General features: G+C 42.3%; 1 protein-coding gene and 2 pseudogenes across 1 annotated transcript in view; all 3 read right to left on the minus strand.

Moving 5' to 3' along the window:
- Positions 1-2,311, minus strand: part of AMOT (angiomotin) — a 67,452-nt gene extending 65,141 nt beyond the window's left edge. Inside the window, exon 1 of the mRNA XM_016142753.2 lies at positions 1,927-2,311. The gene's annotated coding sequence lies outside the window, so the exon portion shown is untranslated. The remainder of the gene's footprint in view (positions 1-1,926) is intronic.
- Positions 2,312-21,463: 19,152 nt separating this feature from the next.
- The window catches only part of LOC107509879, a 138,173-nt pseudogene continuing 133,634 nt past the window's right edge, over positions 21,464-26,002 (minus strand).
- On the minus strand, positions 24,029-24,147 carry LOC118608311 (annotated as a pseudogene).

The raw sequence follows: 26,002 nt of genomic DNA on the forward strand, positions 1-26,002 counted from the left end.
TAGGACTTCAAGGTCATAGCATCCATCCCTGTTTTCTGAATAGACTGTTCTTAAGGCATTCTAGAAAGAGTCTGATTCGTTCTCAGAAAAAGCAACTCCATAAACTGCCTTGGCTATGCATTAGCCTAATAAATCCTACTTCACAAACCAGAAATGAAATTTAAATGTCCAAATCCAAACTAATACATTGAACATGAATTTTTAAATTCCCTTCCAAAGTCTTTTAAATGGGTAAACAGATGCACAACTTTCACAGAGAAGTTCTACTACATACAAGCATGGTTAGAGGTTTACTTCATATCTAGACTATGAAGTTAGAAAAAGCACTTTCAATTTTATAGACCTAACTTTTCCAAAGAAAGAAGTATCTTAAAATGAAGTATGATGTAGTGCCAGAAAGTGTCTGTAAATGATACTGGATAAACCCGTACAGAATAGCTGGAACCTGAGTTGTCATCTGTAAATAGATGCAACTACTCTACAACCACCTGGCTATTAAAATGTCCCAGGCCAGTTATAAAACGTAGTTTGGTCAGGCCAATTTTTCCCTCAGCTGATCTGAAACATGATAGCCTTTAAAATTGTCGCCCTGTTTAAGTTCCTTCTCTCCCTCCTTTCCTTTCCCCCATTAAAATAAACCAATGAAATTACTTTAAAAATATGTCAATAATTTGTTTCCAAATAAGCAATGAGTTGGAGACATCTTGGTAACAGGTCTCTGAACACCACCATTCTTATAAGTTTTACCATGCTTGTCAAATTGGAGATAGTTGGGAGATGGGTGAAGATTTATCCCACATCCGAAAGGGTATCTCAAACTATTCTTAGCTACCAAATTAGGGTGCCTGAAGGTCTAACTGAGACGACTTCACAAAGGCTGGCCTGAGAAAGGATTTTTCACAAAGGCTAGTTCAAGGAGACCTAAATAACCTTAGCCCTCCATTATTAAAGATTATGGTGACTACTTATCTTCTCTCTGAATGCAAGAAGAGGGTTATATCAAAAAAAAAGTTTTTAACTGTCTCCCAACTTCCATTCTTTAAGGGGTGGGAGAGAGGAGTGGGAGGAGGAAGGAGAGCTAAATTAGATACTCCAAGGCATTAGAAAATTCTTTCTAAAATACATGCTAGAGACAAAAATGCTGTTTCTCACCACCTTTCCTTTTCTTACCTCATTTGAGTCTATTTAGTCCCTTACTGAAAATTGCTGTTATATTATTAGTGGCAATTTACCAGGAACTGCTCACAGTCTACAAAAACTGTCACTTTCCCTTCTCTTCATTTTCATATATTGGTAAGACTATCTTGCTATTGAAGAACCAACATACAGTGAGTGACCCAGGCTTGGGACCCTCAAGACGCCTGAATGATCTCGCAAAACTAGTCACTAACATATATAAAACAAACGGCAACCTCCTCCTCACCAACACATACACATACACATAGAGTGTAGTGTTATAGATTACTTCCAGACTTTAAGACTTCAAGAATTCACAGCCTGCACAGGAGGCGAATGTGAGCCCCCACTCCAACCCTAAGTATTTAAGACGAAAGCATCTAGCAATCTGAGATAAGCATGTTGAGTTAAAAGTAGACCTCAAGTTACCGTACGCCTTTATTTATTTGTTTGTTTGTTTGTTTTTGTGTGTGCTTAACTACCTAGAGACCTACACGGACCCCAGGAGGCAAGAAAGTAAAAGTACCGTCAAGTTGTGGTACCAACTAGCATCTCCATCGGGGAAGGAGCACACACTTTTTAACCAATTTAATTTGCTGTGCATCTCAGCCAGATGCAAAGGAAGTAAAACACACGGGCACCCCCACATGCATGTAGATCGACTCACTCACACCGAGGGCATGATCGAGTTCATGCCACCATGGATTTCTGCCCCAATTCCCCCCGCGAAAAGTACCCCGCGTCTCCTACCCCTGAAGGCAACGAAGACAAAGTGACGACTGTCTACTCGCTCAAGTGGCTTCTGTCCCGGGCCAGAGGCCAGAGATGGGCAGTGGGGAAGCCCCAACTCCCGGCTGTTTCCCTCTTCTCTGCTCCCTTCAGGCTCTCCTTGGTGGCAGTGGACAGGCAGGATACCGGGCCGGAGGGTGGAGCGGCAGATGGTCGGAGGCGAGACAGACTGGAGGTGGGGGTGGAAGGGGCAGTGAGGGAAGATGAGGCCAAAGAGAGAGATGGAGGAATAAACCAGGGGTCTACCAGCTTGGGCAGTCAAAAGCTCCTCGGAAGGAAGGGGCGTGACTGCGATGATGGCAGCTCCGGAGCAAAGGATGGGGCGAGGGGGGGCGAATGAGTGGCTTTTCTTCTGGCGGTGAGCTGCTAGGACCGCCCAAGAGAGGGGAGTGGACTAGAGAGTGGGGCGGAGTAGAGGGCGGGGAAAGAAAGGAGGGAGCCTGCTTGGATCCTGGAGTAGGGGGATGGAAGAGAGGCGGGGCCAAAGGGCGGGGAAGTTTCAAACAATTGTTTGGGGGAAAGCCGGAGGGCCTCGTCCTCTCACTAACGTGGCACAGCTCGTTTAGAGTAACTCTGAGACTCTACCCAAGGGCTGGCTGGGAGGAAGAAAGGGGTTTTGCAAAGACTGCAATAATAATGTAAGACAACAGTGGAACAGAATCTCGTGGGAGAGCCAGTGCAGCTTCCTGCCCCACTGTGGGAGGAAGAAAAATAAATAATAGAAATGCTGAATAGCAGCTTCTCGAAAAAGTCTGCTTAAAATAATGCAGGAAGTAGCAGGGCTCCTTCGTGTTCCTTCCCTCTTGCTTCCTATTATTAGCAGGCCCGAACCCAGGTCGCGGCTCTGCAAAACACCCTCCTTTTTTCACCTCCACTCCTCCTAAACTCCCCTTCCTCCCACCACCACCACTTCCCAGACTCCCAATGGCCCGCCGCAGGGGCGGCGGGGGTGGTGTGGGCGGGGCTCTGCGTAGCCTCCACCTCTGGAGTGGGCTGGGAGGGCCGGCGGGGCGGAGCGGGCCCCAAGGGTAGGTCCCATCCAGCACTCTTTTGCAGCTACCGGTTGGCTAATCCTGACCTGGGGTTCGCTTGCGATTGGTCGCTTGCACTGTCGATCCGATTCTTTTGCCCACCCGGCCTCAAAATTAATAAAACTAAACTAGAGGCTATTGTCTTGCTCTTGGTTTACCCCCAGCTACTGTTGAAAAGAGGGAGAAGAGAGACTTAGTTTCTCAATCTCCTAAGAGAGGACGATATGTGTCAGCCGGCGCTGGTACACCTTTAGGGCGCCGTCGGCTCTCTGGGAATAGGTCATTTTCTTCCCCTTTAATTCATTAGGCCAGGAGTAGGAAATGTTCTTGAAGTGTCAGTGCGGTGTTCACATTTCCCGGCGGCAAAAAAATTGGTATTGCGTAAGAACACAGTGTTGAGAAGAGCATCCTGGGACCCTGAAAATCTACCCTTTTACATCTCGGAAGTGAAAGCACAAACAGTGTAAGGGTAGCAGAATTTCATGGAATATGGAACTAAAGGAAAAACTTATCTCAGGCTGTAGCACTTACCAGCTAGTTGGGCGACTTCGGTTAAGTCGCTTAACATTCCTGAGCCTTAACTGTCCTATCTAAATAAACACTATGAGACATACCCTATTAACTTAATGGCACTATGAAAATAAAATGAATTGTGTGTGAAAACTAAGCCACAAAGCACTCCACACGTGTATATTCCTACTTGTGTATGTTACATGGTGGAGAGTCACATGTGTTTGAAAATCAAATATTGTGCTCATCTGTTTTAAGCGTTTACATCCAAGATGTGTAGGTTTTGTGGTTATATTTTAAAAAGTCAACTCTTCCTACAGTTTTGGGGGTGGATATGAACTTGGCTCCCTGCAGTTAGAATAATAAATTACCTTTTTTTCTAACAAGGGTAGATGAGATTACTTATTTAAACAGTTCTGCAGTGGCACCACAACCTAAATCTACTGTGGTGCTGGTACTGAAAAAGGAAATCATGCTGTGTATGTCCAAAGTGAACTTGAGAAAACAAATATGAGGGAACATTTACATAGAAACCACCATTCTCTACAGATCCGTATTTCCTAGAAAACATTAGAAAGAGGAAGCAAGTCTAAATGTAAAGGCCAAGACAACACAGCAATTATAATGAGCTTATGCTCATTATAATGAAATAGTGACATCCAATTCAAGCCTGCCTAACGGGAGCCTTCTGAGGGTCCATGGCTCAAAATATGCAAAAGGAAGTGTGCCCAAAGGAAATACTATCTCACTGTGAAAAGAGTCCCAGAATAATTCGTGTGCAGGTAAAGTAGTGGACTAGTACCATGATGTGGGGTAGCATCAGTGTGGGCTGCTGAAAGATTCAGAAGCAGGATCATGATGAGCAAAATGCATTCTTGATGTGATTCTGTTTATGGGTGAGGTGAAGTTATATGGGTAATTTTTAAAGGATAAGGTGAGATTTTGAGTGTTAAAAGACACAGAGATACCTGGTTTGTGAATCAAGGGAAAGTTATTCCTGCCCTGTTATTTGGAGTAGAAGATATGGACAGCTAGATAGAGTAGATATATGCTGCAAGACTACTACTGATCACAGTGGCAACAGGATACTTATTAAAATTAACATGCCGCTAAAATGGAAAAAGTGAAATATGGACAAGGTAAAATTAAAACAGTACTGAAAAGAGTAAAGAGTTTCTCTCTACCACTCTATTCTCATAGTCCCTTTCTCCCTTTCTAAGTCTATGTGTAATATTCAAAATATATTATGTCTCTTAAATATCCTTCCATCTCAGGGTAACTTCCTTTACCTCATTCTTCGTAATGATAGCTCAGTGTTCCATTGCATAGATTTGCCAAAATTATTTTACTCATTCCTCTATTGAGAGGTGATTTCAGCCATTTCCCATCCTTTACCATTACAGAAGATGCTGGGAAACATTTCCTAGTTAAAAGGCCTGGTGACTATGTTTACAGGATGTTTACCCACAACCTTGAAGTTGCCCTCAAAAGACTTTCCCAACCTGTGTTCCCAACAGCTACTGGGGCCTTCATACAATGGAATCTCCTAAAACACTTAATACCCCCTCCTCACTTCCTGCCTTGGGCATTACTCTTATCCTTCGAATTTAAACTCTGATGGAATAGAATGAGCACAACTCTGAAATTAATGGTGGATCAGGTCGTGCATAAGTCACTTCTTAGCCTGTGGCAAACAACAGATTTTTGGTACCTGGGCTTTACCCAGGTCTCTAAGTGTTTTAGGTATTCCTTATTTCCTGCCTCCCAAAACTTACTTTTGTTTTTACCCTAAAAACGGTTTGCTTTGTTTAAACCGAGTTTGAATTTAAAGCTATGCATTGGCAGCTTTACTTAAAAGAAAGGGGGAGAGGAGGCCAACATCAACAAACATTGATGGAGCTGCTATTATGGATGAGACTGAAAAAATAAAGAGGGATGAGACTTAGCTCCTTGCCTTCAAGGGTATATACAGAAAGAGACAACTAACAAGTGTATGCTAAGTGCTAAGTGAATGGGATTGACAGTAGAAGCTGTCGGAGTTGAGAGCAGGGGACAAAAACTAGTTCCAGGAAGTGAGTTTATACAGCAAAGTATGCCACACGTTTTTAACTAATTCCCAGAGCATCCCTGTGTCTTCATATCCTGACTCTAAAAGATGGAGAAGCCTCTGGGGGATACCAGGAGAATTAACCACTAACTATAAAACACCTGTGTAAAGACACTGGGTTGACTAAGTACATTAAGGATCTCCATATATCGATAATGGATATATATAATGATCATTTTAAGCTCAGAAGACAAGAATCTCCATCCCAAATCACCCGTTCTGTCTGGCCTTTTATTTATTTATTTCAGTAAAATGCAACTCCTCCTTTAATATACAATAAAAATCAATGACTCTGCTCTAAAAAAAGTCAATTAAAAAATCAATGTCTCCCTTGAAAATGTTATGCTAAGTAAAGAAGCCAAACAAATATGGACAAATATTATATGATTTCACTTATATGAAGTACCCAGAGTAGGCAAATTTATAGAGACAGAAAGTATAAAGGTAGCTATCAGGGCCTGAGTGGAGGAAAGAATGAGGAGTTATTATTTAATGAGCAGTTTCCATTTGGGATGATGAAAAGTTCCAGAAATGGTGGTGATGGTTGTACAATATTTTAAATGTACTTAATGCCACTAAGTTGTACACTTAACATAGTTTAAAATGGTAAGATTTTATGTATATTTACCACAATAAAAAATTAAAGGTAACAGCCTTTAGGCTTGGTGGCAGGAGACAAGACCAATGATGGAGGCTGCCAAGAAAAGAGCAGGACCCATGTAAAGGGGGTAGCTTTCCAATTGTCAGTACCATGAGAAAAGCAGGCTCAGTGTGGCCAGGGCTTCTGATGTTTCAAGAGAAACCAGAGATCAAATGTTTTCATGTAAATTTCCTGATTCTTAATTTTGGCAACTAATTAATGTTTTAATTAAAAAAGTCTTCCCTTTGCATGTAATATTTTTGCCCAATGTACAGGAAAAGTATGAATGAAACACTGCTTACAGTCTATTCTTCCATTTCTGGCTAAGTTCTTCTAGGAGAAAAGACTACAAAACCATGGTGCTTTTAATTGAATGACCTTTTCCCCCACCCAGCCAATCAACTGTAAGTGTGAAATGAGAACATCTTACTCTAATTCCTTGGTGAATAACTAAATCATTTAAATTCATTTAGAAACAAAAGCAGAGGCAAACTTGTACACTGAGGAGTATAAATCCCAAGGATTTATGGCTCTACATAACCCCCACCTCCCAAAAAAAACACCCTACAAATATATCAGAAGCTCTGAAAAGCAATCTTCTCCAGGACACCTTCTAAAGTCAGTCTCCTATTTATTAATAAGGATACTAGCCCTTCTCATGCAGAAGCCAGCTGATCAGAAGACAGTAGCTTTGCCTGAATGGGAAAGGAACAAAGGGACACATGCAATCCAAGCATGGAGGTAAATGCTCTTTCTTTTGGATCCCCTTACCCCCTTTTCCCACCCTTTCAAGCACATAAACACACACATACATGAGCAAGCACATGTGCAACACACACACACACACACACACACACGCACGCACGCACACAGTCCAGACACAGGAAGTTTGAAGCCTGATCCATGTGTGGAAGACAGCCATGTGGGAATTCAGGAAACAATGCCAGAACTGTGCTCCAAGGCCAAGACCTGCTCCAGCATTTGGGAGCCAAGTTACTCCTGGGGTACTCGGAGGCCCCAGCATTTTGGAAGTAAATCGTCTGTAAAAAAATAAAGCTGCCTGCAATTCCATTTCTCAAGTACCTCCTAGGGTCCTGTTTGAGTAACCTGGGTTCTCCTCTTTATGATTTATGCAGGACTTCACTTCACCTTAACTAAATACTATATCTCCTTTCATAGCTTGAGTTTCTGGAAAGGCCCAGACAGTCCATACTTCTCAGTGGATTTGTTTGCAAAGTCCTAGGTTAGCTGGAGCAAGAGGGAGGTAGGGAGATGCAGGAACACAAATCAAAGTCTGTACTCTAAAAGGTGGTGGGGTGAGAGAGAGAATGTGATTTTGTGATTTAGTCAATGATAAAAAACATATCACTGAAAGCAAGTCATAGGGGAATCAAATTCCTGTGCCAGTAAGCTCTTTAACGGTACAAAGTTTGCAGAATTGAGAGAAAATTCATCCTCTGGCATTGCCCTTTGCAAATAAACTCTGATTGATTCATCGCTTTTTCTGGTTCTATAGTTGCCAGAGTGTATAAGAATTGTTATCCCAGTTGGAGGAGAAGGTTGTGACTGGAATAGATTTATCATCTCTGTTATGCTGCTCCACTTCAAGAACTACAAGCAGAAGGTAGGTCAATGCCATTCTAGCCTGGCTTAAGGCAGGCCCTCTTTGAAGTCCCCAAATAGCGTTCTCTTCAGGTCTGCCATGGTCCTGTGATAGTCGCACAGGAAAGACCCTTGTTAAATTGCAGATATGTAACCTGTGAAGGGTTAAATATTAAGCCATCTTTGGTGTGCTCTGATGGAAAGGAAATAGACTTTGGGAGTCACTCGAGCCTGTATTCCAGTCTTACTTAGCTCCAGTACTTAACCATGAAGGAAATTACTTAACCACCTTGAGCCACAGTTCCCTCACCTGTAAAGTGGGGATAGTAGATTCTCCACCATGAGGGGTTGCTGTGAGGATTAATTGAAATAACATGTTTAGAGGCCCTATCATGCTGTCTGGAATGCAGCAGTCACTTAACACAGTTTATTTCTTTATGCCACTTCATACAATCTTCTTAGGAAATTCGAGGGACAGGGGTCAGGGAGGCTGTGGGTAGGACAATGGGTTTGCTTAGTGGCCTACAGGGATTAGGGCTCTCTTCCCTACTAATCCTGCTTGGTAGTTTAGTGTAGTACTAAGCATATGGGTTTTTAGTCTTCATTCTGTCACTTATTAGCTATATGGCTTTGGAAACTTTTGGAGCCTGTTTCCTTATTTATAAAAATGAGAGTAATAACAATGTCTATTTTTTTAATACACCAAATATTTTTTATTCTCATTTTTAAATTACTAACTACTTATTCTCAGACAAGTTCGATTATATCCCAATTACCCAATTGAAAATGTGTTTACCTGTGAAGCATTTAAAAGTGAAAATTATACTTTCAAAGTATACTTTCAGTCTTGAAAATTTCTCCTCCAGGCCAGGTCCCCAAGGAGAAGCCCTGGCACACACACCCATAACTTTCCTTTGGGATCCCTAAAGGGTTGCTCCTTGAGTGGAGGTGAACTGGAAATAGACCAGCCCTCACAAAATCTGAATGAAGCTCAGTTTCAAATTGCTTAATCCCCAATTAGACTAAGGAGACATTTCCATATCAATATATATATACATATATATATATATGTATACACACATATATATATATTATATATATATATATTATATATATATATATATATATATATATATATATATATATATATATATATATATATACCGCCTGCTGGAGAAAAATTATTTCCCTCCAGAAAAAGATAAAGTCATCTAGAAGCTATGGGGAATCTCCAATTAGGAGAGTGATTATATTAATGATTCTTTACACATGGATGAACATTTCTTTTTACAATATCCTCTCATAACATAATTTCTCCAATGACCCAGCGAAGTAGATTTAGCTTATTTTACAGATGAAGAACACAAGATAGACTTTATCAAGAATTCCAAAAAGTAGTTACTGGATTCTAGGTGTATTTAGCTTCCTTACCTCACATATTCATAGGCTTTTAAAGAAGTGTAAGGATGTGATAGATTCCTTAAAACAAATACGATTGCTTATATATATATATATATATATATATATATATATATATATATGTAATATATCAGTTTTTAACATGTTTGACCAAAAAATAAATACTTGTTGAGACTATGAAAAAAAAAAAACTTTTTCCTCCAGTGCCTGAAAAGAATTGCAATTATTTAAATTATTTAAATGTACAAGAAGTTTTGAATCAATAAATTTTAGTTAATTTCCAAATAAGTTTTCTATAGCAGCATTTTAGATTTAATTTACATACCGTAAAATGCCAAATCTTCATTGTACTACTAGATGAGTTTGGCAATCATATTCATCCACATACCCACCATTAAGATATAGGACATTCCCATCACTCCAGAAAGTTTTCTCCAGCTGCTCTCTAGTCATTTCTCACCTCCACATGCCATACAGGGATAGCTGCTTCTGCAGGCAGATTTTATTCTTATTTGGTTAGAAAATTAGGCCAAAAAATTATTTTATAATTTACAACTAATAAAATAGCACTAAGAACCATAAAGCTCCATGTTGCCTGCAGGTACATTTAATATATTTTAATCTTCTGTCAAAAGTTTGTCTACTGTGTGATAGAAGGAGTGCAGAAGTCCTTGAGCTTGGTTCACTTAACAGTGTGAATGTTAATACGATTTCAACAGCACCTATTTTTTAGGGCGGTGATGATGATAAAATGACAGTCATATACAAATATCGGCTGATACTGTTATTAGTAATACTTTGTGCAATGGGCTGACTAGAGTTTACTTTTATATGAAGAAGTTTCTAATCTAAACCAGTTTTAGCAAGTGTTGAAAATCCTTAAGCAATGACAGCTATGTTTTCCTTGCTTCCTGGTCTCGGCTAAGGAATTTGAGGTGAAACTGGAGCATCTGTAGACATCTTTCCAGGCTGTTGGATCTCCTCTCTCCCAAGATATTCAGTGTTTTGGCAGAATGTGAGTGAAAAGAAGGACTCCTAGGAGGTCCTGCAGGAGATCCTGGAATAATAGAATAGCTTCGCTGTGAAGTGTGTGCCTGGGACACTCAGGCCTCCAGCTCTTTGAGTTCCACATTTTTCCCTGCCTTAGAACCCTTGCACATACTATTCTTTCTGCCAAGGACACTATACATACCCTTCCTTCACTCCACTCTCTTCCCATTCTTCACCTTGCTCACTCAATCTTATTTCTAAGAGTTCAACTTAAATGTCACTTCTTCAAGGAAATATTCTCTGAGCCATAACCTCTGCCCCAGTCTCCTGTTTATCTTTAAACATTCATGTGAATTGTGTATTCTTAGATAAACTATATCAGAAATGATTTTAATATAAAAATATTTAAATTATTCGATAAGCCAATTATTTGTCTCCCAATATAGAAAATTATTGGTTAAGGAAGAAGTTTCAGGCTTATCCTGTAACATTATATATACCTGGTACCTTCTTGCCTGCCCCCATAGGGATACCCATGGGCTAGCCTGAGTTCGTACATTTTTAGAGTTTTTCCTTACCTAAGAGGGAATATTGAACTAGATGACCTTTAAGGTTTCTTGCAACTCTTGACTACTGACAGTTGCCAGAATGCCAATGTAATACTAGAGTGGGGAGCTATATCAGAAGTGTCATCCACATCTTCCCATCTCCTAGTTCCTTGATCTTGGTGTATAACGGGGAGTTTGGAAGTGTGCTGAGAAAATGTGGGTGTGACCTGTTTAAGCAGAAGGTGGTATATTTATTTGGCGCCTAGCAAATAAGTGCTGTGAGGTCAGAAGAAAATAATACAGTCATAAGCAGTAGGGAGTAAATGAATTAGAGTGTGACTGGCTGGCTCAGTGCCTTTGATGGCAAGAAGATGGTTCCAGATAACTTTATGGATGGTGTCATTTCCTATACCCGCATCAAAACTGTAACCCAGGAACATGTTTACCAAAAGGAAGCACAATATAGTGGCAGAAACAAAGAGATTTTTCATTCAGATAGAACTGGGTTAAGATCTCCACATTTGACAGAATATGTGACCGTGGATAAATCGCTTAACCTCTTAAATCTCAATTTTATAATTTATTGGTTGAAAAAATATGTATTGCATATCCACAATGTGTTCAACATTGTTTTAAGCATTTGGGATGCATTGGTGAGCAAAATAGACACAATCTCTGCTTCTATGGAGCTTACATTTTGGAGAGATGTGGGGATGGTAGGTCGACTTCTAAGGATCTGTGAAGATTCATGATGTTGTCCACACAGTACTAGAACATGGTAGGTATTCAATAACTTGTATCTATTATTTATAATAACATTTTTTTAAAAATAAAACAATCATCACCTGTGAAGCCAAATAATTTGTGTACAAACTCAAATTTCTATACAAAAGCTTGTTAAAAAGAAACAAATAAGAAAATTCAGATAAAACCAGATAATTTATATACAAAAGATAATAGATGACTTACATAAAGTTCTTGAGATTCTTGTAATATCGCAATGGCAGGCGGCTTGTATGAGTTTTTCGATCCTAGGTGGCAATATATTTTTTACACTATGGTTTCCTCAGTAGCAGTTCCATCTGTAGCAAAATTTAGCTGAGGGTGACCCTGAGCAGTAAATTTAACCCCCATTTGGATAAACTTTCTTCCTTCATTATCTCCAAGAGATTAAAGGGCATAAATCTGGTATCATGACATTCCCCTACAACTATTTCTGTCATGCTCTTACCCAGGAGACATTAACCAAACAAACTTTTAACATAAGTTCTATTCAATGTCTCACCTCTCTAGTCTCATAACTCTCTTCCAAGAAGCTTAGCATCAGAAGGGGAGAAGGAAGGGAATGATGCTTGTAGTTTTTCACAGTTCGTAGTTTCCAGCTTGATAAAAGATTTGCAGTTTTTACTTTGTTACAGAACAATAGAGTCATGATTTGTTTTGCAATTTATGTAGTTCATTTCATGAGGTGTCATGTTCCATGTACTATCACCTTTCCAGAATTTCAACTCTCCCCTCCTGCAGGACTGGAGCTGGCACTAAGTCAGTGTTAGAAAAGCATGGTGTCCTGTGGGCTAGCAGCACTCTGGCTTCCTTTCCTTTTCCCTAGGCTTCATATCTCATCATAGTTCTTCTCTGTATCAGATTACTTAACACATCATTTTGTTGCTATTTATTCTCTGGATTCCCAAGTTCCTCCAAGATCACATATGCACTGTTGTATCTATCCCAACACCTAGGACATGCTATACCTGACATATAGTGGGTACCCAGGAAATATTTTTTGGGGTGAAAGAAGCATGTATTTCATTGCACAGGTTTTTGTGTAAATGAGTCATTTACAACACTTTTCACTTCCCCATCTTTGTGTTTAAATCCAAAATCCAAGTTATTTTTCTCAGCATCTATGATTGAAGAGGAATTTTCATTCAAAAGGCTAATCAGCTTTCTGTTCTGCTTCCATAAATATGCTTGCTGCATGGACTGTACTTGAAATTGACTAAAGACTCACCCTCCCTTTTTGTTTGATCTGTCTAAGCTACAAATATAACTGTTTGTACCTCCCAGCAACTCCCACCCTTGTAATGCAATGTAACTACCTGCAACCATAGCAACTCCCACCACTTGGTAGCAGCCTGAGTTCAAATTAACCAATCAGGCTGTGCCAATAAGGGTCTACATAAGGAATGTCGCAACTGAGTTCTGGACCCAGATCTTTAGAGCACTAGCTCCTCTGGGACCACCGGCATAATAAACCTGAGTTCTCCAACTCTCCAAGTGCTGCTTGGTTTTTCGCCAGTCTGATTTTGGATCTTTTCCACAACATTTCTGGAGTCCCTAGCAAGATTCCAACCATGCTGGTCCTTTGGGCCATGGGACCGGTGGCTCGGCTGGGCTGGGCCATAAGGGCTCTGAGATGAACTAGGAGGTGTGCCATCTGATGAGTATTCAAGGTTCTCTTTCAGACCAGTGCCCTGACTCCAAGGACAGCTGAGTCCCTAACCGGATTCGTAGGATGGACATACCAACTCACCAGGAATGGCCACAGGATAAGGAAAGGTCCTGGGATCAGCCCCAAGGCAGGTCCCATCTCTGAATGGAAAAGGAGCTTGATCACCTCTTAGTCTTCAGTTAGAAGACATTGGTCAGGGTCTCCCCAGTGGGGGAGACATAAGATTAGGGCCTTCCAAAAGTGGGAAGACAATGTTTTAACCTGATGTATGAATGAATGAATGAATGAGCAGCTTGGCCATATTGATCAGTCAGATACAAGTTTGTAGCTCCACAGCTGGGCACTCTTAAGGTCCCCTAAAGGCTACAAAGTTCATGTGGGCTTATTTCGTGGTTCTGTGATGAATGGCATATAGTCTAGGGCGGCATTGGACTAGAGTTCGATCGTAAGTCACAAAGCTGAGTTTGCTACAGCTAAGCACCACCTAAGTTCCTTCAGGACATGCCCAGATGAGCATTTGAATGGTCTCCTCTTTGGAGGGGGCACCCACCTTTGTTTGTCTTTGCATCACTGTCACAGGGTGGAATGTATTTGGTTAACACTGGGCAAAGAAAGGCCCAACCATCCTCCACAGAGTAACCAAGCATCCTCTACAGTTTAAGAAGATCAAGTGCTTACTCTCCACAGGACAGGTTAATGAAAGGTGGGAGGTTGCATGAAAGAGAGTGAGTGCTGAATGATTGAGACATGGCCCTGCCATGAAGCGAGAGTTGAGCCCCCATTCACAGTTCTGTGATGAACCTCATATAGCTTAAGATGATGTCACTGGATCTTCGTGAGGCATCTACTCCAGTGTTCTGTGTCAGGGATTTATACTGACCCACCAATGCTAAGAGGTGCCTGAAAAATCCCCATGACTGTGAAGCCAGAAATGGGCTAAGCAAGTGACATCTCTTTCAAAGTTTCCCCAACCCTATCCTCAAATCCTCCATGTGGCATGATTGTTGTCTGTCGTGGGAGGCATGGGGGGAGGTTCCTCTTAGCCAACTGTCTTAAATTGTATGTTGAAAAAAATTAAGAAAGGTTTCTCAGAGGATTACAGGGTCAAGCTGACCCTGGGAAAGCTTCATACTCTTTGTGAGCTTCAATGGCCCTAAGAAGGGTCCCTAGACTTCCCCACTGTGAGAGCTGTGTACCAGGTAGTGGCAGGGAGCCCTGGACATCCAGACCAGTATCCACACATAGACTCATGGTTGCAAATCACCACTATAGTGCCCCCTTGGGTCTGGTTCTGTGTGAATAGGCAGGGACAGAGTAAGGTACTTGTGGCCCGACCAACTGAGGGAAAGAACAAGGAGGGGCCAGCAAAAATAATCCACCAAGGGGACCCTGAGGAAGAACCTATCTTCTCACCACTGTACATCCCAGAAAGCTCCACCAGTCTCTGCACAGCCATTCTACACATAATTGTCAGACAGCTCTCCACCATCGATACCTTCACTGTCCCAACAACCCAAGTGACCACCAAGGCCGAGCCCACAGTACCTTTGCTCAGCCACGCAAATCAGCTCAGCAATTTTCAGCCCTTCAGATGCCCCTCTGAGAGGTGCAAGGTCCCTTTGAGATCAGAGCAGATGACACACTCCAGCCAGGCCACCCTGTCCCCTACTATCGGCCATTCAGCACAAACGATCTCCTCAAGTGGAAGCAATACACCCCACCATATTTGGAGAAACCCCAGGCAATGATTGATCTGCTTGAGTCCATCTTCCAAACTCATCAGCTTACCTGGGATGACTGCTGTTAGCTCCTCCTAACCTTCTTCAACACCAAAGAATGACACCAGATTCCGTCAGAAATGTGAGAATGGCTTCAAGGTCAAGCACCAGCTGGTGTAGTGGCCCCTGTAGCATGGGCCTCAGAGGCTGTGCCAGACTCCAGGCCCAATTGGGACTTCAATGTCCCACATGGAAGAGAGTCTGTCAACAAGTACCGGCAGGCCATACTGCAAGGCGTAAAAGCTGGGGCTAGGAAACCAACAAACATGTCGAAAATGGCAGAGGTACTCCAGAAGCCAAATGAGTCACCCACAGAGTTCTATGAGAGACTATATGAGGCATTCCACCCTGAAGCATGAGAGAACCAGCGCACGGTCAATGTGGCATTTGTGGTGCAATCCTTTACTGATATCTGCTGCAAGCTTCAAAAATTAGAGGGCTTTGCTGAAATGAATGCCACCCAGCTACTGGAGGTCACAAACAAGGTGTTTGGAAACCGTGACCAGGAGGCCCAAAATGTAGCTGACAAAAGTATGAAACAGAGGCATCCCTGAGGCAGCTGCATTAGGGAACCCGGGTCCAAGACAACAGACTGCTGCTGCCCCACGGAATAGAGAAACCCGAAGGAGACCTCCACTTTGTTGCGACCAATGTGCCTACTGCAAAAAAACAAACAAACAAACAAACAAAAACGGTCATTGGAGAAACGAGTGCCCTCATCATAGAAAAACGCCTGAAAGGCCGAAGAAGTTCAATCAACCCCATAAAGGAAAGTGCCAGCTTGAACCAGTTGTCCAAAAGCTTGTTGGCTGGGCCAAAGAACAATCAGACTAGGAACAACAGAGCTCCCTGATCCTAGGCCCCTAGGAGCCTACGGTTGCAATAGATGTAGGGGGATGATCAATGACTTTTATAGTGGACACTGGGACTGAATACTGTGTGGTAACTAAGCCTGTGGCTCCCCTCACGTATCAAACGACAACTATCATTGGGGCTACGGGGAACCGAGTCATCTGCTCATTCTGTAAAGCCTGCTCATATCAGTTAGGGGGACACCGAGTGACTCATGACTTCTTGTACCTACCAGAGTGCCCGATCCACCTTTTGAGTAGAGACTTATTAATAAAGCTTGGAGCACAAATCACCTTTATGTAGGGAAGCCCACCAGTCTCAAACTGAGGAGCCAGCCTACTCTAATGATGGTTGAGACTGTGCCCAGGGAGGATGAATGACATCTTTATTTTCTGAGAAGAAAACAAATAAATTCAACCAGTCTGCTAGAAGAATTCTCTGCTATCTGGGCAGAAAAGAGGGCCCCTGGTCTAGCCAAAAATCACACACCCATCATGGTAGATCTGAGACCAGGAACCTTCCCTGTCACACAGAGGCAATATCCAGTGCCATGGGAAGCATGCCTAAGAATTCTGGACCACATCCAGTGTTTACATGATACCGGAATTCTAGTTGAATATGTCACCTTGGAACACTCTGCTCTTGCCGGTCAGGAAGCCCAGAGAGAATGACTACCGCCCCGTCCAGGACCTCCGCACCATTAGCAATGCAGTAGCCACTATCTATCTGGTTGTCCCAAGCCTGTACACCCTCCTGAGTTTATTACCTACTCGAGTGAGCTGGTTTACATGTCTCGACCTTAAAGATGCCTTCTTCAGTCTCCAATTATTACTGGACGGGCACCCTTTACTCACCTTTGAATGAGAAGACCCACATACTGGGAGAGAAACACAACTGCCCTGGACTCAACTGCCTCAGGGCTTCAAGAACTCATTCACCCTGTCAGGCAAAGTTCTGGCTGCAGATCTGGCTGACTTCTCTGGAGAAACTTTGAACTGCACTTTACTTCGGTACATAGATGACCTGCTACTAGCTAGACTATTGGAAAGGTACTAGAGCCTTACTGGCCCTACTCTCTACCATGGATACAAGGTGTCATGAAAGAGGCTCAAATTTGCAAACAGGAGATCAGATACCTTGGGTTCATCATTTTGGAAGGATGTTGAGCACTTGGACATGAAAGGAAACTGGCCATCTGCTCAATACCTCAGCCAAACACCAAGATCAGTGAATTCTTAAGGGCTGCCGGATTTTGTCGGATCTTGATACCAGGATTCTCTGAGATTGCCAAGCCACTGCATGAGGCCACAGCTGGGTCTGATAAAGACCCCTGGAATGGGGCTCCAAACAAGAAAAAGCATTCAGAGAGATAAAGAGACTCATAACCAGCACCCCAGCATTAAGGCTACCAGATGTGACATGGGATTTTAACCTCTTCATACATAAGAAGAATTGCACTGCATTGGGGGCCCTCACACAAACAGTTGGGCCATTGCGATGCCCAATTGCATATTTGTCCAAATGGCTAGATCTCGTGGCTGTGAGGTGGCCATCGTGTCTCCAGGCCTTAGCTACTACAGTAATCCTGGTCAGAGAAGTGGACAAGCTTATGCTGGGACAAAATCTAAATGTAAATGTCTCCCATACTGTAACTGCATTAACGAATAATCAAGAACATAAGTAACTGACCAATGCCAGGATAACATTATCAGGGACTACTGTGCGAAAATCTATGAGTCCATCTCAAAACTGTACGTACATTAAACCCCGCTACATTTCTACCCACTGAGGAGGGGCCTCTCAACCACGATTGTGAGGAGGTCACGGATGAAGTTTACTCAAGCAGGCCAGATCTGACAGATGTTCCTCTTCAGGACCTAGAACTGATATTATTCACTGATGGGATCAGCTTCATCCATGAAGGACAGCACAAAGCTGACTATGTAATAACAACTACCAATGAGGTAATCAGAGCTGAAGCTCTACCACAGGGCTGGTCAAAACAGCAGGCTGAACTATGGGCACTTATCTAGGCACTACAACAGGCTGAAGGAAGATGGACCAATATCTACACAAAGTCAAGGTATGCCTTTGCTACCTTGCACATACATGGGGCCATTTATAAAGAGAGGGGATGTCTGATGGCAGGGGAAAATAAATCAAAAACGAAGAAGAAATCCTCCAACTGCTAGAGGCCATCTGGAAGACTTCCAAAGTGGCAGTCATTCACTGCAAGGGCCACCAGAGAGGAACCAACTCTATCAGTAAGGGAAACCACCTAGCAGACCAAGCAGCTCAGGAAGCTGACAACCAACCAAATGCTGCAACGGGTCCTAAACCAATCTCCAAGGTTCTCCTAGTGCCAGAATTGCCTTTATCCCCAAAATACACTAAGGTGGAAAATCAATGGGTTTCAAGTGAAGGGAGATACAGGAGGAAGGAGGGCTAGTGGGAGCTTCCAGATGAGAGAATCATTATTCTCACTACTCTAGCAGTTCATCTAGTAAAACAACACCATGAATTAACTCACCTAGGGAAGGTTCTTTAGAAAGCCTGTTAGGCCACTACTATTTCATAACCAAACTCCCAATCCTGTGCACCCAGATCAGTGCTACATGTGTGACTTGTGCACAAAACAAAGCTGGTCAAAGACCAAGGTCTAATCCAGGGGTGTAAACAATTGGAATTATGCCATTCAAAGACCTAGAAGTGGAGTTTACTGAGGTCAAGCCCTGCAGAGGCCACCGATACTTGCTTGTGTTGGTTTGCATCTACTCTGGATGGATTGAAGCTTTTCCTACACACACTGAACGAACATGAAAAGTAGCTAGCTAGAACCTTATTAAGACAAATTGTTCCAAGATAGGATCAGACAATGGACCTGCCTTTGCGTCTGAGATAGTCCAGACCTTGTTCAAAGCTCCAGGAATCCAATGGAAGCTCCACACAACCTACAGGCCACAGAGTTCAGGGAAAGTCGAATGCATGAACCAGACCCTCAAAACCACTCTAGCTAAGCTTTGTCAAGAAACCCAGTTACTTGGATTGATTTGCTACCTTTGGCTCTACTCCAAACACAATGCACCCCAAGGCCTTCAGGCTACTCCTCATTCAAAATCATTTATGGGAGACCTCCCCCAGTATTAGGAAAGTTAAAAGGATACCATAGATTAATAGCTCACCTAGAAGTGTCCCAACACCTTCACGCCTTGGGAATGATCCTCCACCGTATCGCTCAGGAAACTTTAGAAAGAGCCCCTATCCCTTTAGGGAATTGGGTCCACTCCTTTCATCCAGGAGACAAAGTATGGGTTAAAGATTGGAAGAAGAAGCAATTCCAGCCAAGCTGGATAAGCCCTCCCACTGCTATTAAAGTTGCAGGTATCACACCCTGGATCTACCAGGGGAGAGAGCAGCAGCATCTCCAGAAAACTGGGAAACTTGGACTGCAGAGCCTCTTCCTGATCAGTCACTCTGAATCAGAGGCAGCAGAAATCCACCTGAGATCTTCGGCCCTGCTCTGGCCACTCCCGGAACCTGGCCAGTTCGTGCACAGCAGAAGCTTGAGGATCAACTGTCTAAACTGTCCAAACGTTCACCACAGTCAGCCAAAACTGGCTTCTCCTGAAGAAATCCCTTTGTGGATGGTGCAGATGGATCCCACCAACCCTTGTAAGTTGACCCTGAGAAAGACGACAAGCCCTGCTCCAGCCACAAACCAGAGGCTGGCTGGTCCATGCACGGCCGAAGCCTGAGAAACCTCATCATGCGGCTCCTTATAAATTAGACCCTGGGGTCTGAGGAAAATTGGGGCAGAGAACTGTGAACTGTGTATCCATGTCACCAAAGAAGGTCAAAGAATTTCTACTACCTTACTTTTCTATAGCTACTATGAATGCAAGGGAACTCATAAAGGGACCTGTACCTATAACCAGATTCAATATTCAGTATGTGACCTAGGAAATAACCAACCTTATGTACATTATAACCCAAATGACCCTCCCACTTAAACAGTTTTTGAAATAAAGGTAGCTTTTGGGACTGGGGATGATGGACAGATGGACCCACTTTGGCCCAGGCTAGAGTAAAAGGAAACCCCATTCAGATTACTGTAAAGTTTAATGCTTATGCTGCCGTGAGTCAGGGTCAATGGAAGGAAGGGAGATCCTGCAGCTCTCTCAGTTGAGAAAAAAAGCTCTCAGACAGAAGAAAAGTATATATGTCCTCGCAGCTTCATATGTGAAAGAAGCTGTGCATATTGGTCATGTGTCCTATGGGTTACTTGGGAAAAAGACAGCACCAACAAGAAAGAAACATATTTTTTTAAAAAAGGTTAGCTCTATAAAACTGCACCACACATAAGTGCAATCCATTAGAACTAATCATAGCCAACCCCCTGAACCCCTGTTGGAAGTCTGGAGAAGTATTAACACTTGGCATTGATGGGATAGTGCTAAATCCTTATGTTCAAATTTGTATCAAAAGTCAAATACTAGACTGTGCAGCTCGAGCCTTTCAGGTTTAAAAGTCCTTCTACAAAGAAGTAACTGAACCACTACCCCCATCACCACAATCAACTAAAAACTTATTTCTCAAAATGGCTGAAGAAAGTGACTGAATGACACTTTCTGCTATGTATGTGGGGGAATTCTAATGGGGGATAGGTGGCCATGGAAAGATACAGAATTAGTTCTCACCAAGGCAATGCCCCCACACCTCTGATGATGGTCAATGGATTTTAAAACATACTATTATAGGACAATACTGCCTGGCTAGAGGTAGAGGCAATCTCATAGAGTCAGTCGGAGACTTAATTTGCCTAAGCCAATGATATTATAATGACACCTCCAAACAAAACATGTGCTGGGGAAGCAGGACAGAAAGAAATCCATTGGCCGGATTCCCAGAGCTAATTAGAGCCTGGCAGGACCCAGGCAGGGTCCAAGACTGGATAGCCCCACGTGGGCTTTACTGGATTTGTGGAAACAAGGCCTACATCTGCCTCCCCCAAAATTGAGAAGGGAGCTGTATAACTGGCATGATAAAGCCTTCTTTTTTCCACTTACCTCTGAAAACAAGGGACTGCTTGGTTACCTGGTCCCGCAACCATTACAACGAGTAAAAAGAACTCCAAATAAGGGATTGGAATGATGATGAATGGCCCCCAAAGCGAATAATCCAATACTTTGGACCTGCCACTTGGGCAGAAGATGGATCTTGGGGATACCGTGCCCCCATTTACATGTTAAAACGGGTTATCTGACTGCAGGCAGTCTTAGAAATCATTACTAATGAGACTGGGAGAGCCCTGACCCTCCTTGTGCATCAAAAACTCAGATGAGAAATGTCATCTACCAAAACAGGTTAGTACTAGACTATCTATTAGCCGCAGAAGGAAGTGTGTGTGGAAAATTCAATCTCACCAACTGTTGCCTGTAAATAGATGACCAGGGCCGAGCAGTTGAGAATCTTGTTGAAAAAATGACAAAGCTGGCACATATGCCCATGCAAGTATGGCTTGAATAACCTTTTGGGGAGATGGTTCTCTACCTTCGGAAGCTTTAAAGCCTTAATAGTATTCCTCCTCCTCGAGGCCTGCCTCCTTTTCCCTTGTCTGTTGCCTCTTGTTGTCCAGTAGATTACCTCCCTCATAGAGGCTATAGTTGAGAGAAAGACTGCAGCAAGGATCCTTATGCTGTGGAATTACCAACCCCTGACCCAGAGGGGTCAAGAGGTTGATGAGGTTGATGCCCTATAAGAATTTAAATGGGCATCAAAAGGGGGGAATGAAAAGGAATTTTCATTCAAAAGGCTAATCAGCTCTCTGTTCTGCTTCTATAAATAAGCTTGCTGCATAGACTGTTCTCGAAATTGACTAAAGACTCATTCTCCCTTTTTGTTTAATCTGTCTAAGCTAAAAATGTAACCGTTTGTCTAAGTTACAAATGTAAATGTAAAGTAAATGTAAATGTATCCCCTAGCAACTCCTATGCTTTGTAACACTTTGTTACTTCCGGTAACCCATAGAAACCCATAGCAACTCCCACCCTTGTAATGCAATGTAACTACCTGCAACCATAGCAACTCCCGCCACTTGATAGCAGCCTGAGTTCAAATTACCCAATCGATAGGCTGTGCCAAAAAAGGTCTATATAAGGAATGTTGCAACTGAGTTCCAGGCCCAGATCTTCAGAGCACTAGCTCCTCTGGGACCACCAGCATAATAAATCTAAGTTCTCCAACTCTCCAGGTGCTACTTGGTTTCTTGCCAGTCTGATTTTGGATCCTTTCCGCAACATGATCAACTGAGCAGGCAGTCATTGCTCTGGTGTATCCCTCTGCCCCTAGTGGAAACCCCTGGGAGCCATCCCAATCCTATCTTACTGGTTACCCTGAACATTTTAAAAACTAATCCCCCTGTTTCCTTGGAAAGCAGACTCTAGATTCAGAACTGTTTCAATTTAAAAGCCTTTTCAATTCTCAGTCCTCTGTAAGCCTTAACTTTGGTTCACAGGCCCACTTTCTAATTACTCATTTCTGTCCCACCCTCTCCAGCTCCTGAGTCACCTCTTCCAGGGATACACCTCTTTGCTAGCCATTTTCCACCTTGTTGTTTTCTCACTAGGAATAGGGACAGTAGTGTAAAAGTAGCATTGGATTTGGAATCTTGAGGGATTTGAGGAAAGTAGCTCAAACCTTTGGACCATCAATTTCTTCTATAAAAATTGGCAGAATAATCTCTGTCATGTATTAGGGACTTCAGATCAAACAATGCTTGCAAAAATACCTTGGAAACTGAAATACATGGTTATTTTCAGGAGACCTGTGGTTGTTGTAGTTCTAACTCTTCCTCCTCCCAATTAGGTGCCTAGCTCTTATTCAGTCTTAAAGGTTCTAGCCCCAGGCTATAGTGAGTGGGATGAAGCATTATTCTGCCTATCTTCTTAACAAGTTGATCTAAGTTTAAGACTTTTTGACCTCTGGTCTTTTCAGTCAGCATCAGGGAGAGCCTCTCCTTTAGTCTCTCAAAAACTTATTTGTCAAGTGATGTTTAGATACTCGGTAGTTTCTCCATAGTTTCTATCTTCAGCCTTGCTTTCTCCTCCCTAAGGAAAAGCAGTCCCCATGGGGGGAGGGAAAAAGGAAACATTTCTAACCACTTCCTTTCTAGCACCAGAACTCCCAAGGTTTGCAGACTCCAATTTTTCAGGCATAATTTCTCTACATCCATCAGGGTCTACCCCATAAAGTATTTTAGGCTGATCTCAGGCAGGTAAATTACATTTTGCAGAGATTTCACTTAATCCCAAAACATAGTCTAGGCTACTTGGTAATTATAAAACCCTGGACTTCCTCTGCCTTGTGGTCAAAAAATACCCTGAGGGTTTGCCTCTCCTTGACGCTAGCATCCAGATTGCATCTGGGTTTGTTCTGAAACTCCTGGGGGAGTTCCCCAGCTTTAAGGTTACCAGGTGCTTCGTGTCCTGCTCAAATTACACTCCTTGATTATTTTTTCACTTTGAATAGGTTTTGCACAGATCCTGAGATTCACTCAAACCTGGTCCCCTCCACCAAATAGCTCTTCATGCTGGGAGTAGTTGCCCTATGTGCGGGCTGAGGATCCCTTGTTAGTAAGTCTTGGATTTAGTCTTTCCCTTATTCAGAATCTTCTTAGCATTTACCTCAGAGTAGGAGCCCTCAACTCCCCACCCCCCCAACTGTGGACGGGCGTCAATCAGTGGCCTGTTAGGAACCAGACCGCATAGCAGGAGGCAAGTAGCAGGCTAGCCAGCGAAGCTTCATCTGTATTTGGAGCGGCTCCCCAGCACTACCATCTCCATCTCAGCTCCACTTTAGATGATTGGGCATTAGATTCTCATAGGAGCACAGGTCACTGGTGCCAAAATAGTTGGGTACTGCTGCCCTAAGGGTTTCCACTGCTAATTCTGCAAAGTTGACCTTACTACAATAAGTATTCTTCCAGGCCAAATCAAATTGTAATTTACATACACACCGTCTTCTAGAACAAGTTTTGATAAACTCCTACTAAGAATTTATTTTATTTTATTTTATTTTTTAGGCGAGGCAACTCTTTGTTTACCTCACAGATTGCAAGGACCTTGTCACCTTACAATCCCTACAACACCTGGTCTTCCTAGGTGGTCTCCCATCCAAGTACTAACCAGGCCTGACCCTGCTTAGCTTCCAAGATCAGACAGGATCGGGCTTGTTCAGGGTGGCATGACCGTCAAGAGTTTTTTTTTTTAAAAAAATGTTTAAATATTTGTTAAAAGTAACAAAAGAGAATGTGTCTCTGAAGACGACGGGTTTGTAGCTTGCTATCTGGACCTTTACAGAAAAAAAAAATTTGCTGACTCCTAGTGTGTTCCTCAATATACAAAACGAACAAACAAACAAACAAACAAACAAACAAAAAAACAAAGTTTGAAGCAGTTTTGACCTTATTATCTTATCTTCCAAGTTACAGGAAATTGCTACATTTTACCATCTTATCTATCTCTTCCATTCAATTTCTAGTCTAGCTGTGAAAAGTTTAAAAGATTTCTGTTCTACCTTCTGAACTCACATTTCATTTCTTTGTTAGTGAATAAACTAACTTCTTTTGGTGAGACCAGCTCCCTGTTCCTTCCCTCCTGCCTCTAATTAATATGTCTTTGGCTTTGGTGGACACTTAGAAAGTTAGAGCTTCTTACTCATTTTCAGAGTCTTAGAAAAATGCCCAAGGTAATTTGAAAATGGAACAGATGTTAAATATCAGGAGATTTTTGTGAAGAAGTAAACCATAGAGACACTTAAAATTCCCCTGCAAATAGAGACTAAGTCTATTTCACCCACGAGGTTATTTATTTCCACAGCCCTTTACTAGGGCTCAGCTTGCTCAGCAGAAGGCTAATCTCCTCTGTTAAAATGTATTTTCTGCTGAATTTAACCTTACTTTCATTAGTTTTCCTCCTGCTCTACCTTCATAGTTACTGAGGATGGGCTGTACCTAAAGCTTCAAACAAGGAACAGCAGAAGTTAGTCCAAACACAAATACTTACTGAAGAACTATTAGATCTCTAGAATGTGATTGGTGTCATGTGGGGTACCAAGGAGTCTAAACTTGGACTCAGCCTCCAAAAACTCCAGTGTAGTTGAAGAGACAAAACACCAATATTATTACACAAGGTGTTCTCTAATACAATTCAGATGAGAATAACCTCAATTTTAAACAGTCTCTTCTTAGTGTCCCGTAGCACACATATATTTGTCAAAACGACATTTTATTTTGGATTTATGGTCACTGTAACCGTACTTGCTATAATATGGAAGAGAAGGGAGAGAGCTATATGAACCTAGATTGGCATAGGAGATACATAGTATGTGTTCAATGAAGATTCCTTGATTGACTAGGTAGAGAAGTTAGTAGGGAGCTTTCCAAGTTCATGGAATAATAGCATTAGCAAGGGTTTACAATGTGAAAATGTCTGGTTTGTTTCAGTATAAGTGAGTAGACAGTTTGTGTAGAGACTAGGACAAGTTCAGTTCAGCTATGTAATGTTGACCCCAAGAAGGAATATACTTGTCAAATAGGTCTCTTTGTGGTTAATGGGGCCCAGATTTATAATCAGAGTTTAGCAGTCATTTTTTACAGGGGGCCCCTCAAGCACCCTGTATTACAGGGAAAAGACACAGACTGGGCTGCTAAGCCTCCTGCAAAGTGTTCCTGTCCTCTGAGCTGACCCTTATAAAGAAGTTCCTGGAATTTTATTTCAACCAATGGGCTAAGACCTGCCTATACAATTGGAACTGCATAGTTATATCCTCATTTGTGTCTTTACCGACCAATTAGAATACCTCCATAATGAAGAATCAGGACATGTCATTCTAACCAGTCAGGACAGTGTTATGTGAAACAATCAAACTATGCTAATTTGGATTCCTCATTTGCATAAAAGTGGACAAATTAGGGACCAGGGCGGGCACTTTCTCTATATAAGTGGACCTCCCCTTTGTCTCATTGGGACATACTTTCAGTTTCTACTGTAGGCTGCGTTTCTCTGGTTTGCAAACTCTTCACTTTAATAATGTCTCTCCTTTTACTGCA

The sequence above is a fragment of the Rousettus aegyptiacus genome, unplaced genomic scaffold (genome assembly GCF_014176215.1).
Source record: "Rousettus aegyptiacus isolate mRouAeg1 unplaced genomic scaffold, mRouAeg1.p scaffold_m13_p_9, whole genome shotgun sequence".
Classification (NCBI taxonomy): domain Eukaryota; kingdom Metazoa; phylum Chordata; class Mammalia; order Chiroptera; family Pteropodidae; genus Rousettus; species Rousettus aegyptiacus.